Source organism: Mus caroli, unplaced genomic scaffold (assembly GCF_978045245.1).
Source record: "Mus caroli unplaced genomic scaffold, Mus_caroli_1 scaffold_19, whole genome shotgun sequence".
NCBI lineage: Eukaryota > Metazoa > Chordata > Mammalia > Rodentia > Muridae > Mus > Mus caroli.
This window is the reverse complement of record NW_028227274.1, coordinates 59,019,864-59,032,744: the sequence shown is the minus strand read 5'-3', so window position 1 is coordinate 59,032,744 and position 12,881 is coordinate 59,019,864. Positions and strand designations below refer to the sequence as shown.

Genomic DNA, 12,881 nt, shown 5'->3' with positions numbered 1-12,881 from the left:
ATCTGGGCTTAACTGACCCCAGATGCTGCCCTGAGTAGGGAGGACCCAAGGGAGGGAGCCAGGGGCATGCCTGTTTCCCACAAAGACTCAGGGCAAGAGTCTCACTTGCAGACTTCTGCACACGGATGGAGAAATGAAGAACTCCAGGGATGGCAGAGAAGCAGGGTCCCCCACGTGGAGAGGCACACCCGTGCCCTCTCCCACAGGCTGGGGCCAGATGGTGCAGGCAGCTGAGGGGAGGCTCTTTGCTCCCACCTTCCCCCATTGGCTCTCTCAGGGGCTGGATTTATTTCCACACGAGAGACATGTGGAGAAAAGCCTTCTTCACAGGCGGTTCTGGGGCTCAGGAAACATTTTTAATCCAGTAGAATCACAGTTGTAGCATTATGGAGCCTTTAGCAGGCTGCCGGATACCAGACTCTCAGAGGCCTGGCATCCTGGAATGCTAGCAAAATGAGTCACAGGATTTTAGGTTTTGAAATCATGCTCTCCAACACTGTAGCCATAGGCACATGTGGCTTCAGGGTATTTGGAATGTGACTAGCCCATGTGTTCTAAGGGGAGAACACAGGTTTCTGAAGACTTTAAAATAGCTCACTGATTATCTTTGTGTGTGTGTGTGTGTAAAATTTTCCTTTTTTCTCCCACCTAATGCTTCTCAAATCCAGAATCCAGAAAAAATTTTGTTCATGGTATCTCATCTAGAGTTTTTGTTTTGTTTTGATGTGCTTTTTTGAGGCAAACCATCTCCCCCAACTCTTTCTTTGTAACAGCCCTCACGATGTTTGAAATCCTGGGTCCATGAATCCCTCTGTGATATGTCTTCCAGAAGGCTCATCCGCCCACCTATTCACCCTCTACCGCAACGTTTCAGATGGCTTTCTGTGAGCATCAGAGATGGTCAGAACCTGACCTTGTGCTAGGTTTCAAATCTTTACATCAGATTGAGCCTTGGACACTTAATGCCTCTCATTCACAGACCCAGTCTGCCTCCTCCTCTCCAGGGAGCCACTGGTCTCCTCTCATGCACAGACCCAGTCTGCCTCCTCCTCTCCAGGGAGCCACTGGTCTCCAAACTGCAGAGCATCCCTCAACACATGTCCTCAGTGGTGGGCATCAGGAAGCCCCCATGCGGGCTTTCTGCTTCTCATGAACCTCTCTGCTGTTCTTTCCTTAGTAGAACCAGTCCCAGGATGCCAGGAAGAGGTTAGGGTACTTCAGGCCTCTTCATTCATCTATAGTCTCATTTTTTTTCTCCTTGGTAACCAGCTGGCCCTTGGGAATATCTAGAGCCTACTGGCTGCTGGCTCCAGGAAGGCCTGTGAAGACAGGTGAAGTTGGGTAAAAAATAACATTCATGAGGGCAGCTATGGCAGACAAGGTGCTAAACGTTTTCCTAATACCTCATTTACTCTCCTCAGTGATGCTATGGAGGGAACCATCATCCTTGTTCCATCAATAAACAACTGGAAGCAACGCAAATGCCTGTAGGTGAGGGCTGGCCCTGGATTCCAAAAAGAGAACCAACCACTGGGCCTCAGCGCTAAGCCCTGACTGAAGGCAGTTTGCAGGGAAAGGGTTGAGAGCTGTGGGGACTATGTATGTGCCTTGAGTGTGACTGCATCTGCCTCATGTGCTCCGTGTGGACGTCCTCGTCATGTCCCTCACTGTCCCTACCTAGTCTCCAGCCCTTACTCCATCTCACACCAACCCTGCAGAGGATTTGGGGATGACAAGAACGCTCACATTGAAGCAGGTAGGCTAAAACAAAGGGCTAACCATATTGCTAGCCCCAGGGCTAACTCTCCATCAGTGTCCACACTGCTCCCTTATGATATTTTCCCAAGGACCTAGAAATAGCATCTATACTTGACACTACTTAGTCATCAGAGAGGAAGGAGCCTCTGTTGAGGGAAGGCCTCCATGAGATCCAGCTGTAAGGCATTTTCTCAATTAGTGATCAAGCGGGGGAAGGCCCAGCTCATAGTGGGTGGTGCCATCCCTGGGCGGGTACCCTGAGTTTTATAAGAAAACAGGCTGAGAAAGCCATGTGGAGCCAGCCAGTAAGCAGAGGCCGTCCATGGCCTCTGCGTCAGCTCCTGCCTCCAGTTCCTGCTTGCGTTCCTGTCCTGATGCTTTCTCCAGTGATGAACTATAATCTGGAAGTGTGAGCCAGATAAACCCTTTCCTCCCCCATTGGCTATTTGGCCATGGTCATTCATCGCAGCAATAAAACCCTAAGACCCTAAGGTCTAAGCTCTGCTTTATGCCAGTGGTGCTCTGACGGATTCTTACCCTCCCTGGGTCTTAGTTTCTCTATTTTTTTCTTAAAAATTTTTTTTTTTGTTAGGTAGTGGTGGTGCACGCCTTTAATCCCGGCACTAAGGAGGCAGAGGCAGTTGGATCTCCAAGTTATTGGCCAGCCTGGTCTACAGATCGAGTGCCAGGACAGCTGGGCTGCACAGTGAAACCACGTCTCAAAAACCAAAAACTACCCACCCACAAAGCCTTCAATTGTATCCCATCTACAAGATATACAGGGACAAAGATGGAGCAGAGAGGGAGGGAATGGCCAACCAATGTCTGGCCCCAATTGAGACCCATCCTATGGGCAAGAACCAATCCCTGACACTATTAATGATGCTCTGTTATGTTTGCAGACAGAATCCTAGCATAACTGTCCTCTGAGAGGCTCCACAAAGCAGCCAATGGAAAGAGATGCAGAGACTCCAAGCCAAACATTAGATAGAGCTCAGGGAGCCTTGTGGGAGAGTTGGGGGAAGGATTAAGGGACCCAGAGAGGACTCCACAGGGAAACCAACAGAGTCAACTAGCCTGGACCCTTGGGGGCTCCCAGAGACTGAATTGCCAACCAAAGGGTGGCATGGGCAAGGACCTAGGCCCCCACCCCCAAACCTGTAGCAAATGTGCAGCTTGGTCTTCATGGTTCCCCAACAACAGGAGAGAGGGGCTTCCCTGACTCTGTTCTCTGCCTGTGGATCCCATTGTTCCTCTAACAGGGCTGCCTTGTCTGGCCTCAGTGGGAGAAGATGTGCCTAGTCCTGCAGTAACATGATGCCTGAGTGGGTTGATACCCAGAGGGCGGCTCCCCTTTCTCAGAAAAGAGGAGGGGGAACTGTATGAGTGGGAAACTGGGGAGGTGGTACTGGAATGTTAAGTGAATAAATTAACAAAACAAAACCAAAAAAACCAAGCCAAGCCAAAAGCCAACAAGAAGTTTATTTTATGTTATGAATGTTTTGCCTGCTTGCATCTATGTAGACCATGCCCAGTGCCCATGGAAACCTGAAGCGGGTGGGTGCAGCATCCATGGGTACTGGAACTGAACTCCAGACCTCTGCAAGAGCAGCAGGTGCTCTTACAGCAGAGCTGGCTCTCCAGCCCTCTCTGTTTCTTTAAAAGAGAGCCGGAGTAGTTCAGAAGTCAGAAACTCAGCCGCCAATAGGCTCAAGCAGAATTATGCAAATCAATGATATGAGCTGGGGTGGGGGGTGTGGCTTAGAGGCAGAGAGCCTGTCTAATGTGTGTGTGAGGCCTGGTATCCCACTCTTTAGCCCCCACTGTACAACAAAACAAAAGACATGCTAAGAACTGGAATGTTAACTCAGCTGGTAGGACGCTTGCCTAGCCTGCATCAAGCCGGGGTTCCAGGGGATTCGATTTCTCAGCAAGGCATAAACCAGGTGTGGTAGCATAGGCCACATTACCACTTAAGAGGTAGAGGAGGGAGAACCACAAGTTCAACCACACAGCTAGGTTGAGGCCAGCCAGCCTTGACTACATGAGGCCCTGGCAGCCTGCTCTCCGGTCTGCAGCCTAGATAAGAGGCTGGGCTCCTCCACCTGGCCCTGTCCTCAGGGAACCTTGAGCCACTTGCTGATAACAGTCACTTAGAAACTGCTGGCCCCTGAGAGTGTTTTTCTTTGTCTTTGTCAGATTGTAATTGGAGCATAACAATAGCAGTGTTAAAGGAGGAATTACAGGAGGAGGGCTCTCTTCTTTTCTTTTCTTTCCTCCCCTCATTTTCCATCTCAAAACAAACTTTGGTTTCCAAAACATTTCATTTCATATCCATTCTCCACTGGATTACCTGCCCATTCTACAGGGTGTCTCCATTTGCTTAGTAGGCATCAAGTTCTTCCAGTCCTTGCCATTTGAGCCTCTCTCTGTCTCTGTGTTTCTGACTCTGTCTCTGTGTCTATCTCTGTCTCTCTCCCTCTCTCTTGGGTGTGGGGTTGGGGGAGGGGAACTGTTGCGCCATGTGCCATGTGGTCAATGCTGTAATTATGGTGACCATGTTCTCCAAACCGCAGATCAGGTCACATGGTCTGACACGGGCTATTTTCTGCCTCCACTGCAGTCCAAACATGAAATCATATGTAGTTATACATTCATCAAATCACCTTTAATTTCTTTTTAAAAGGCAAATGACATGACATTCGGATTATCCTTGACAAATCCCACTATCCACAGAAAATCATTAAAACCATGATAAGGGCCTGCGCAGGCCTCTGGGAAGAACGAGGTTTCCTGGATGAGGTGCTGTGGATCTTAAGAGCTGGAGGTTTGCAGAGGGTGAAAGAAGGTGGAGAGGGTCTTTTCTGCACAGGGCCTGCTCTCCCTGCTTAGGAGAAACCCAGCTTAGGCTCTGAGGAAGCTGACCGAAGAGCCAAGGGTGCTTGCTTGTTTTTGTGAGTTTTGTTTCACTTAGTTGAGTCCAAGGATCCTCTTCCTAGCCCACTCAGACAGGGCATTGTTTCTGCCTATGTATTTGCCTGCCTCTCTTTGCAATACTGTACATTGGCCTATAAAAGGCCTTACCTTTCTTGCTCATCCCTCCTCCTTGCCAGGACTATGTAAGGAAGACTCTAAAGGAGAGAAGCCTATATGAACAAAGGCATGGACATCAGTGGGCATTCTGCAGGTAGACATGGCACTAGCCATATGCCTCGTGTTATGCCAGGCACTGATCCTCAGCAGGGTTCCAAAGTCAGTCCTACCTCCCATGACCTTGGACTAGAGAGGAGAGCTGGGTAGCTGGCAGGCACCAGGAGGGTATGAGGAAGGAATAGGAAGTGTACACCAGAAGGCCTGTGCTGTGTCAGGGGTTTAGGAAAAGCCCACTGAAGTTTAACCCGAGGCCTAGAGGATCGTCATTCTTCAGCCGGCATGTATATAGTGCTCACCACTTGACAGATACCACACGAAGGGCTTCTCATATCTAATTCTCACACAGCTCTCAAAAGCACCAACACTTATTACCCACACTGCAGAGATGAGAAAACAGTATAGACAGGTTGAGAAGATAACCTTGGCCACATAGTTTAGATGTGTCAGAACCCAGAAAGACTGGCCTTGGGACATTCCTTTAACAAAAATCAGCAGCCTGGGGGCTCGGCTTTATGGCGAATGCCTTTGATCCCAGCACTCTGGAGGCATAAACCAGCCTGGGCTATAGAGCATATTCCAGGCCAGCCAAGGCTACACAGCGAGACTGGGTCTCAAAATAAATAAATGGACAGGCAAAGTGGAAGGTGGGGCTCTGTTCACTGAGGACAAGGAGGTAGCGAACAGACACACCCAGACAAGATGCTTATCCTTGGAGGGTGGGAAACTAAGCTGGTGGTTGTTTTCAATAGGAATTGGGCACGATGGAGAGGGAAGGGTGGAGCAAGGTAGAGCTGATGCAGGAGAAAGGGTTTGGGAAAGAAAAACCACCTGGAGGCAGGGGGGACGGGAGGTCTCATAGATGAGAGGTGAGGGGAAGAGCCTGAGAGAGCCATGAGTTAGTTCAGCCTCTGCCTTGCTAAAATGGAGCAGATAAGCAGGGACAGGTAGGAGGTCTCAAGCCTGCAGTGGGGGTCCCTGGGCCTGAGGAGTGGTCATAAGGGTAGAAAGGAGTAGAATCTTGGGCACTGTTAGAACATAGATCCTAGGGCTGGAGAGATGGCTCAGTGGTTAAGAGCACTAGCTGCTCTTCCAGAGGACCTGAGTTCAAATCCCAGCGCCCACTGGGCAGCTAACAGCTGTCTGTAGTTCCAGTTCCAGATAACATGACACCTTCACACAGACATACATGCAGGCAAAGAGGGAGGGAGGGAGGCAGGCGGGCAGGCAGGAAGGAAGGAAAGAAGGAAAGAAGGAAGGAGAGAGAATGTAGGCTCTCAAAGTTGGCTGTAGTGGTGCATGCCTTTAGGCCCAGCACTCAGGATGGAGGCAGAGGTTGGTCTCTGTGAGTTCAAGGCCAGCACTGGTTACAGAGTTACACAGAAAACCTACAACAACCCATCAAAAACACAGGACACCCAGCAAGCTGGCAGGCTTCTGGCTCAGCTTAGGAAGCAGAAGTTTTGAAGATTCAGAGATGTCAGAGACACGGGGGTCACCGAACTTACAGGCTAGTCCTCCAAGCCTGCTTTGGATGTGCCCTTGACCTGACTGGCTGCCTGCCTCCCGCCTCATTTCCCATGAGAAGACTTCTCTTTACAGCAGGTCCTCAGGACTACTTCCAGCCCAGGCTGCACCCAGCCGCTCCTGAGCTCCTGACACTGTTCTGAGTCAGCCTTCCCTTCCTGTTTCCTCTGCCAGGCTCCACGCAGCTTTTCCAGAACCACTTCCACACGGTCCTGGAGAATCGTTCCTCATACTAGAAAAGCCCATCTTCCTTCCCCAGTCTCACCCGGGCTGCTGTTCTTCTGATCTAGTTTGAAGGCTGACTTCCCAGAGCCCCCCACCCCTAGGTTTCTTTGTGTAGCCCTCGCTGTCCTGTAGTTCACTCTGTAATGTAAACCAGCAGGCTGGCCTCGAACTCAAGAGATTCATCTGCCTCTCCTTCCCAATTGCTGGGATTAAATGCTTGCGCCACCACTGACCCAATATTCCTTCAATCTGAAGAAGCCATAGTCCTTGCCCTTAATGGGGGTTGGGGGTTGCTCATGCCCACTTAAACCCTTTCAACACCCTGATAACACCTTGATCCTACTGCCTCTACTTCCTGAGTGCCCTGGAATTACAGGTCTGCACCATATATGCAATGCTGGGGACCGAACCCTGGGGAGCCTGCCTTCTAAGCAACAACTCTGCCGAATCCTCAAATCATAGCTGAGCATAAACTTGTGTCCTTTTCAACCCTGCCCCTCCCACAGTTTCTAGAATACAGATCACGCTCACAGGGCTGCATGCTGATGGAGTGGACCTTCTTGACCGACCCAAGCCTCAGCCTGTTTTCAAGGACTTCACGCTGCCTGCTATGGAAACTCACATTGCCAAGAATTTGCTGGTCTATGCTGTTTTCCCTGGCCAAACTGGTAGTGGCTGCAATATGTACTTGGGTCACATCCTGTCCATACATGGCCTGCTGTAGCGGACTGTGTCCCTGTCTTCAAGTTCAGTCCCATTCGACTCTACTCCTTCCAGAGGTATAACATGGGCACACATGGAGGCAGAAAGCTGGTACTTTCTTAGCTCCTAGACCAACATCTCTTTGTGTTTAGGCCTCAGCACCTCCCCCCTACCTTCCTCCAGGAGACACAAGTAGACTAACCAGGGAGGATACCTGATCCCTCTGGAGACATTCGATGGGCCTGTCCTGATCCTAGTGCCAGCTGCCATCTCTGAACTCTCCACTTTCCTTGGAGGCTCTGTTTGATTGTTTGTTTTTTTTCAGTTAAGAGTCCTGAGCCTCTGGTGGTGTTGGAGAGTTCTGGCTGTTGTTTCTCATGGCCTTGGTTTGCCTGATAGGAGGTCCTCAGGACCTTTAAGGGCTGTTAGTACATACCCTCCCATCTTTCGCTCCCCTGCAGTTTTACTGGCAGGCTGAGGGATGGCAGGCCTCTCCGGGCCAAGAATAAATCTTAGCACTAGCTGTTAAGGGCTTTCAGTACAGTATAGGAGACTCAGTGTTCCCATCTGCTTAATGGGAGAAACCTGGTCCAACTTGCAGGGTCTTTGGGATGTCTAAGATAGAAGTGTTGAGGGTGAAGGACAGGCTAGGTGGGAGAAACTTTTGCACAAGGCCATGTACCTCTTTGTTTGCTTGCTCTATGCCACAGAGGGGACTGATTTAAGCTGGGGACAACTTGTTGAGGGAGATGACATTTTAGTACACAATAAAATCAGTACATGAATCAGATCCACACAGTAAGGGGGAATGCAAGAGTGTTCCAGTCAGAGCCAGGGCGTGTGGGTGTGGGTGTGAAGTCCTGCCCTGGAGGGGTCACAGGGACAGGTACCTGTTGTCGCTAGCCAGCCGTCTGAGGAGGCCCTGGAGGGTTGTCACCCGCAAGCGGGACAGAACCCGCAGCCCTGGGGCCCAGCCAGAGATTCCTGGCCGTAAGGCGCAGCGAGAGCGAGTCTTTGTCCCCCCTCCTTCCCTCTGTCGCCTCTCCGACCCCCAGCGCCGGTCCCTCCCTGACCCCAAATAACTTGTTGGCTTCCCCAGGGCTTTGTTTGCTCGGGGTCATCGCCTCCGGGACCCTGGCCGCGGCGCACCGCCCTCTCGGGTCCCGCGCCTGACACCCCTCGGGCCGGGGCCCCCGCCCCCTACCCGCTCCGAGACCGGGGTCAAAGGCAGCCCGCGTCACGTGGTCGCCGAACAGCACCGAATCGGCCGGGAGAGCCGAGGGAGAATCCGGGTGGAAGCGAGAGATCCAGCCCGGCTCGCGGCGCCCGGTCCCGCCCCGGCGCCCGCCGGGCCCCCGCAGCGTGCGCGCCCCGCGCCGCCGGATCGAGCCCCGCGCACGGCCACGGCGGGGGAGGTAGGCGCGGGCCGAGGGAGGCGGGCGGCCCGGCAGCCTTGTGCGCGCTCCCCACGGGCGGGGGCGCGGGCGCGGGCGCAGCGCGGCCAGCAAGGGGTTAAGCCGGCCCGCAGCCCGCCTCGCGCACGCCCGGGACCGGCGGCCGCGCGGCCACCCGCGCCGCTTCCCCCTGGCGTCCCGGCCGAGGCAGGTAAGAGGCCGGAGGGCCGGGCGGCCGGCGTCCCGGGGCCGAGCGCTCGCAACCGGGGCACGGCGTGCAGGCCGCGCGGGGGCCCGAGCGGCCCTGGTGCAAGTTTGGTGCGCGCGGGCGCCGGGCGGGTGGTGGGAGGACAAAGGGGTGGGGGCCTCGCGGGGCCGGGCGGGCCGGGGTGCGGGCCGGGCAGCGCGGCAGCTGTAGGTCACGGATAATGTCACCCACGAGGAATGCCCCCTCCCCCTCTCCGGCTCCCGAACAGGGGAAACTTTTGTCTGGCATGGGAGGGGGCTAGAGGCCGGGTCCCAGCTCCGGGAAGCGGCGAAGGCGGCCGGACCGGTTTTCTCCGGGGCCCTGAGCGGCCTGCCTGGTCCCTAACTCCCCTCCTCCCCCAGCTTCTCGGAACCCGGACTCTAGCATTTGACCAGCGTGAGGAGGGGACGCCTGTAGGACGTGGGGGTCTGAGGGCTGCCAAGAAGCTAGGACTCATCCATCACCTGGCTCTTGCGTGCCAGGATCCTTACAGATCCTACCTCCCACTGTTGGTCCTCCGTCCTGCCCCTAGGAGAGCTTGGGGGACATCCTGGAGCAGTATTACACTGTGGACTGAGGGCTAGACAGACCTCCGGTGTTCGTCGCTACCCAGCTATGTGACCTTGAGCAGGTTCCTTACTTTCCCTAGCCTCTGTTTCCTCACCTGTAAAATGGGTGCATCTGTCAGAGTTGGGATGAAGCCAGGGTGTGGGACCTCGGAAAATGTTGGCATGCTTATATTCAACAAGTGTTCAGTTGCATGTTGCCGTGTGTGCCGGGCACTGGGCTAATTCACTGCTTTACATAGTTTACAGAATTTCCCCACATTACTTTTAGGCACATTTTACAAAAGGGTAAACTGAGGCACTGGATGGAAAAGGTCAGAAAGGTAAGAAGTGGGTGCTGGGATTTGTCCCCTCTCCCAGTCTTTATATACCAAGTACAGGGCCCTACTTGGGCCTTTGATGTGACTGAGTTTATAGTTTCAGTTTTAGTTGAATCCTTGCCCCATCACCCTTCCCCCAGGTGAAGCACCCTTCTCTCTGGCACTTGCCTGGGTTAGGTCCCGTGCCCTTGTTCTGTTAGGCTGGGTAGCCGGAGCAGGAGGGGAGGTCAGTCGGAGCCTGTGATCTGAGCTTCGAGATGGTCCAAGTTCCGTTGCTGGCCAGGTCCTGGTAGGAAAGGTCTCCCTGTGTGGGTGGTGGTTTAGGGAGGAGGAGTCTGTCTCCCTGGCTCCAACTGTGGACAGCTGGTGGCTTTGTCAACAGACTTTTCCCCAGCGCCCAGGAGACCTGCAGAGCCTCTTTATCTCCCTTTAGACCTGTCACTTTCAGATCAACAGGGGGTAAAGAGGTGGGGCTCAAGAGTAGAACCCTTGGGCAGAAAGAGACCTAAGGTCAAGGGTTTATGTCCTAAATGTCTTAGCTACAGGGTCCACTGCCAAAGTGCGAGTCAGGCCTTGATACCTTAGTCTTAAAGGTCCTTGGAGCTAGTATGAAGGATGGACTTCAAGCTAACATCAAGACTGCAGAATCCTCATGGAGATACCTGTTTTTGTGTGTCCTGGAGTCCAGCTAGAGCAGAGCACCTTTTTAGAGCACTTTTTAGAGCACTGGGCACCTTTTTAGCCTCTCAGGAAAGACCCCACTAGTGACTGTGAAGACTGGCTCAGATTCCCTCTGGTTTTCCTGTGCTAGGCAGGCCCAGCCTTTTGGGGTGTTGTGGGGTAGGGTGGGGAGGGATGATATCATCTGATTACCAATCAAGCTCTGATTGGAGATTTTGAGTACTTACTTAAAAGATGGGATACGAATTGCTAATTAATGACATCTTGAAACCTTGGACCCAGGGCTAGTGTGATGGGTGCGTTGGGTGGGGTCTGGGGGGGGGTGGGGGTGGGCGGGCGGTTCTAACTGTTCCAAGGCCCTCCAGCCCAGAGTGTGGGATTTACACGATTCACGGGCTTTCCTTAGGCCCTGGGAATAGAGAGCTCTCCCCGGCTGACATCACTGTCAGCTTGTAGGAACAAGAATGGAAATTCCGCCACTTAGCCACTTAGCTCTGAAAAGCGAGGGATTAAGTCAAGGGCTGGAAGGGCTGGAAAGGGTCCCGAGGGCTGGGGCTGTCCCTTGTTATGTGGTCAGACTTAACTTGTTTGTCATTGTGATCAGAGCAGAGGCTTCTGGGAGAGTCAACAGGTAAAGAAAGTCAGCCACAGAGAGATGGCGAGGGAGAGCCTCCTGTCACAGGGGGTGTGCGAGGAGAAGGCTTCAGATTGAGAGGTCAGGAAGCCAAGAGAACAGGTGAGAGAGACAGTCTCAGCAGCCCAGTGCTCTCTCTGCCCTGGCCTTGGGGATCCACTTTGCCTCTGCTTTGGGCCCCCGCAAGGCAGAACCAGAGCCAGACTTAGAAATCTCTAGGGCTTGCTCAGACTTCTACTACGTTGGAATTTGTTTTGGGTATGGCTTGAAATAACAGGACTATTTGGAGGGCTTGGACATTCTTGACTTGAGATGGGGAGTCTGGGTAATTTTTGAAATCCGTATGGAAAATTTTCTGTGGCCGGGATGGGGGTGTGGGGTGTGTGGTGGGGGTCAGTGACAGGGGACATGAAGTAGGGGTGAAGTACTTGCTGGATCTCGACTAGAGAGGGCAGACAGGGATCAGAGAGGGATGGCCTTGAAGCAGCGTGTCACAGGGTGATCGGCAGTAGATGATGTTCTCTCAGGACAGTGGGAGGCAGAGTTTCCTGGTTGGTGATGTCAGCAAGGGTTCCTAGAGGATTCAGGCCCTCAGACAGGACAGTGGGCACCAGACTGGACTGTGGGGGCTCACAGCTCCCTGCTCCTGAGTTTGGGTTTATGCTGTAGCAGGGAAGACAGAAGGTTGTAAGCAGCTTGTTGCTCTGTGTCAGGCGTGGTGCCAGGCCCTCACAGACATCCCATTGACTCCTCACAATGCCCCGCAGAGTAGCCGCTGCCGGCCACCCCACCCTGCTCTATTTGTAGGATGGGGAAATGGAGACTCAGAGGGGGTAGTCACTTAACAGTGGCAGAATTTGAACCCAAACCATCCTGCTTCTGTGCCACCGAGTTGCCCTTCTCGGGGTCGTTTGGCCAAGGATGGTGGCAAGAGTGGCAGACAGGGTGGAGACCAGAAGATCCACGGCTTGTGACCCAGCAGAGTCAGTGTAGTCAGCTCAGGCCCACTCAGGCTGAGGCTGATGGTAGGAGAGGACCTGCAGGATCTTGTAGCTGCCTTTGGGGTCGGCCAAGGTTTGGGGGAAGGGTCCCAGCAGATTCCCTGCCTTTGAAGCCTTGGAAAGCTCCCTCAGGGCAGATGCTGTAGGCTGGTCGGCCCTGTAGGATCTCTTTTTGAGATCAGAGACAACAGAGAGGTTAGGTCCAGGGCATCTAACCTGGAAAGAGACTGCCCAAGGACAAGGGGAGAGCCTCATTACTAAGTGTCTACAGGAGGAAGAGCCTGTTGAGGATGTGGGAGGATGAACCCCCAGGGTCAGGATTGGGTGGCTGCTTTCAGTTCCCTTTTTGCCTGAGAACCCAGAAGTAGGGTAGTACTCAGCCCACTTCCAGCCCCACTGTTCTTTCTCATAGCTCTTGAAGTGGCCTTTCCTGTGCAGCTCAGGAAGTACCAATACCCACAGGCCCGCACGGCTTCTCCTAGAGTCCCTGTGCTCTGAGGACATCCAGCCCAGCTTTCTCCCAGTAATACTGGTTTTCTTTTCTTCTGTTTTCTTTTCTTTAATGTTCTCTAACTTTTGTTTCTGTTTCACGTGATATGGCTGTTCTGCCTGATTGTATGTCTGTGTACCATATGTGTGCGAGTCTTCTGGCATGGGAGTTACAGAGAGTTATCTC

The 12,881-nt window shown here is 53.1% G+C and overlaps 2 protein-coding genes across 3 annotated transcripts in view; one reads left to right on the top strand and one right to left on the bottom strand.

The window, feature by feature from the left end:
* Window positions 1-10,218, bottom strand: part of Rps14 (ribosomal protein S14) — a 32,674-nt gene extending 22,456 nt beyond the window's left edge. Inside the window, exon 1 of the mRNA XM_085833762.1 lies at window positions 10,058-10,218. The gene's annotated coding sequence lies outside the window, so the exon portion shown is untranslated. The remainder of the gene's footprint in view (window positions 1-10,057) is intronic.
* The window catches only part of Ndst1 (N-deacetylase and N-sulfotransferase 1), a 63,299-nt gene continuing 59,059 nt past the window's right edge, over window positions 8,642-12,881 (top strand). Inside the window, exon 1 of one of the 2 annotated variants that reach the window (XM_021150970.2) lies at window positions 8,642-8,777. The gene's annotated coding sequence lies outside the window, so the exon portion shown is untranslated. Of the gene's footprint in view, window positions 8,778-8,872; window positions 8,968-12,881 lie in introns of those variants that run through there. The other variant, XM_021150973.2, reaches the window with a different exon arrangement.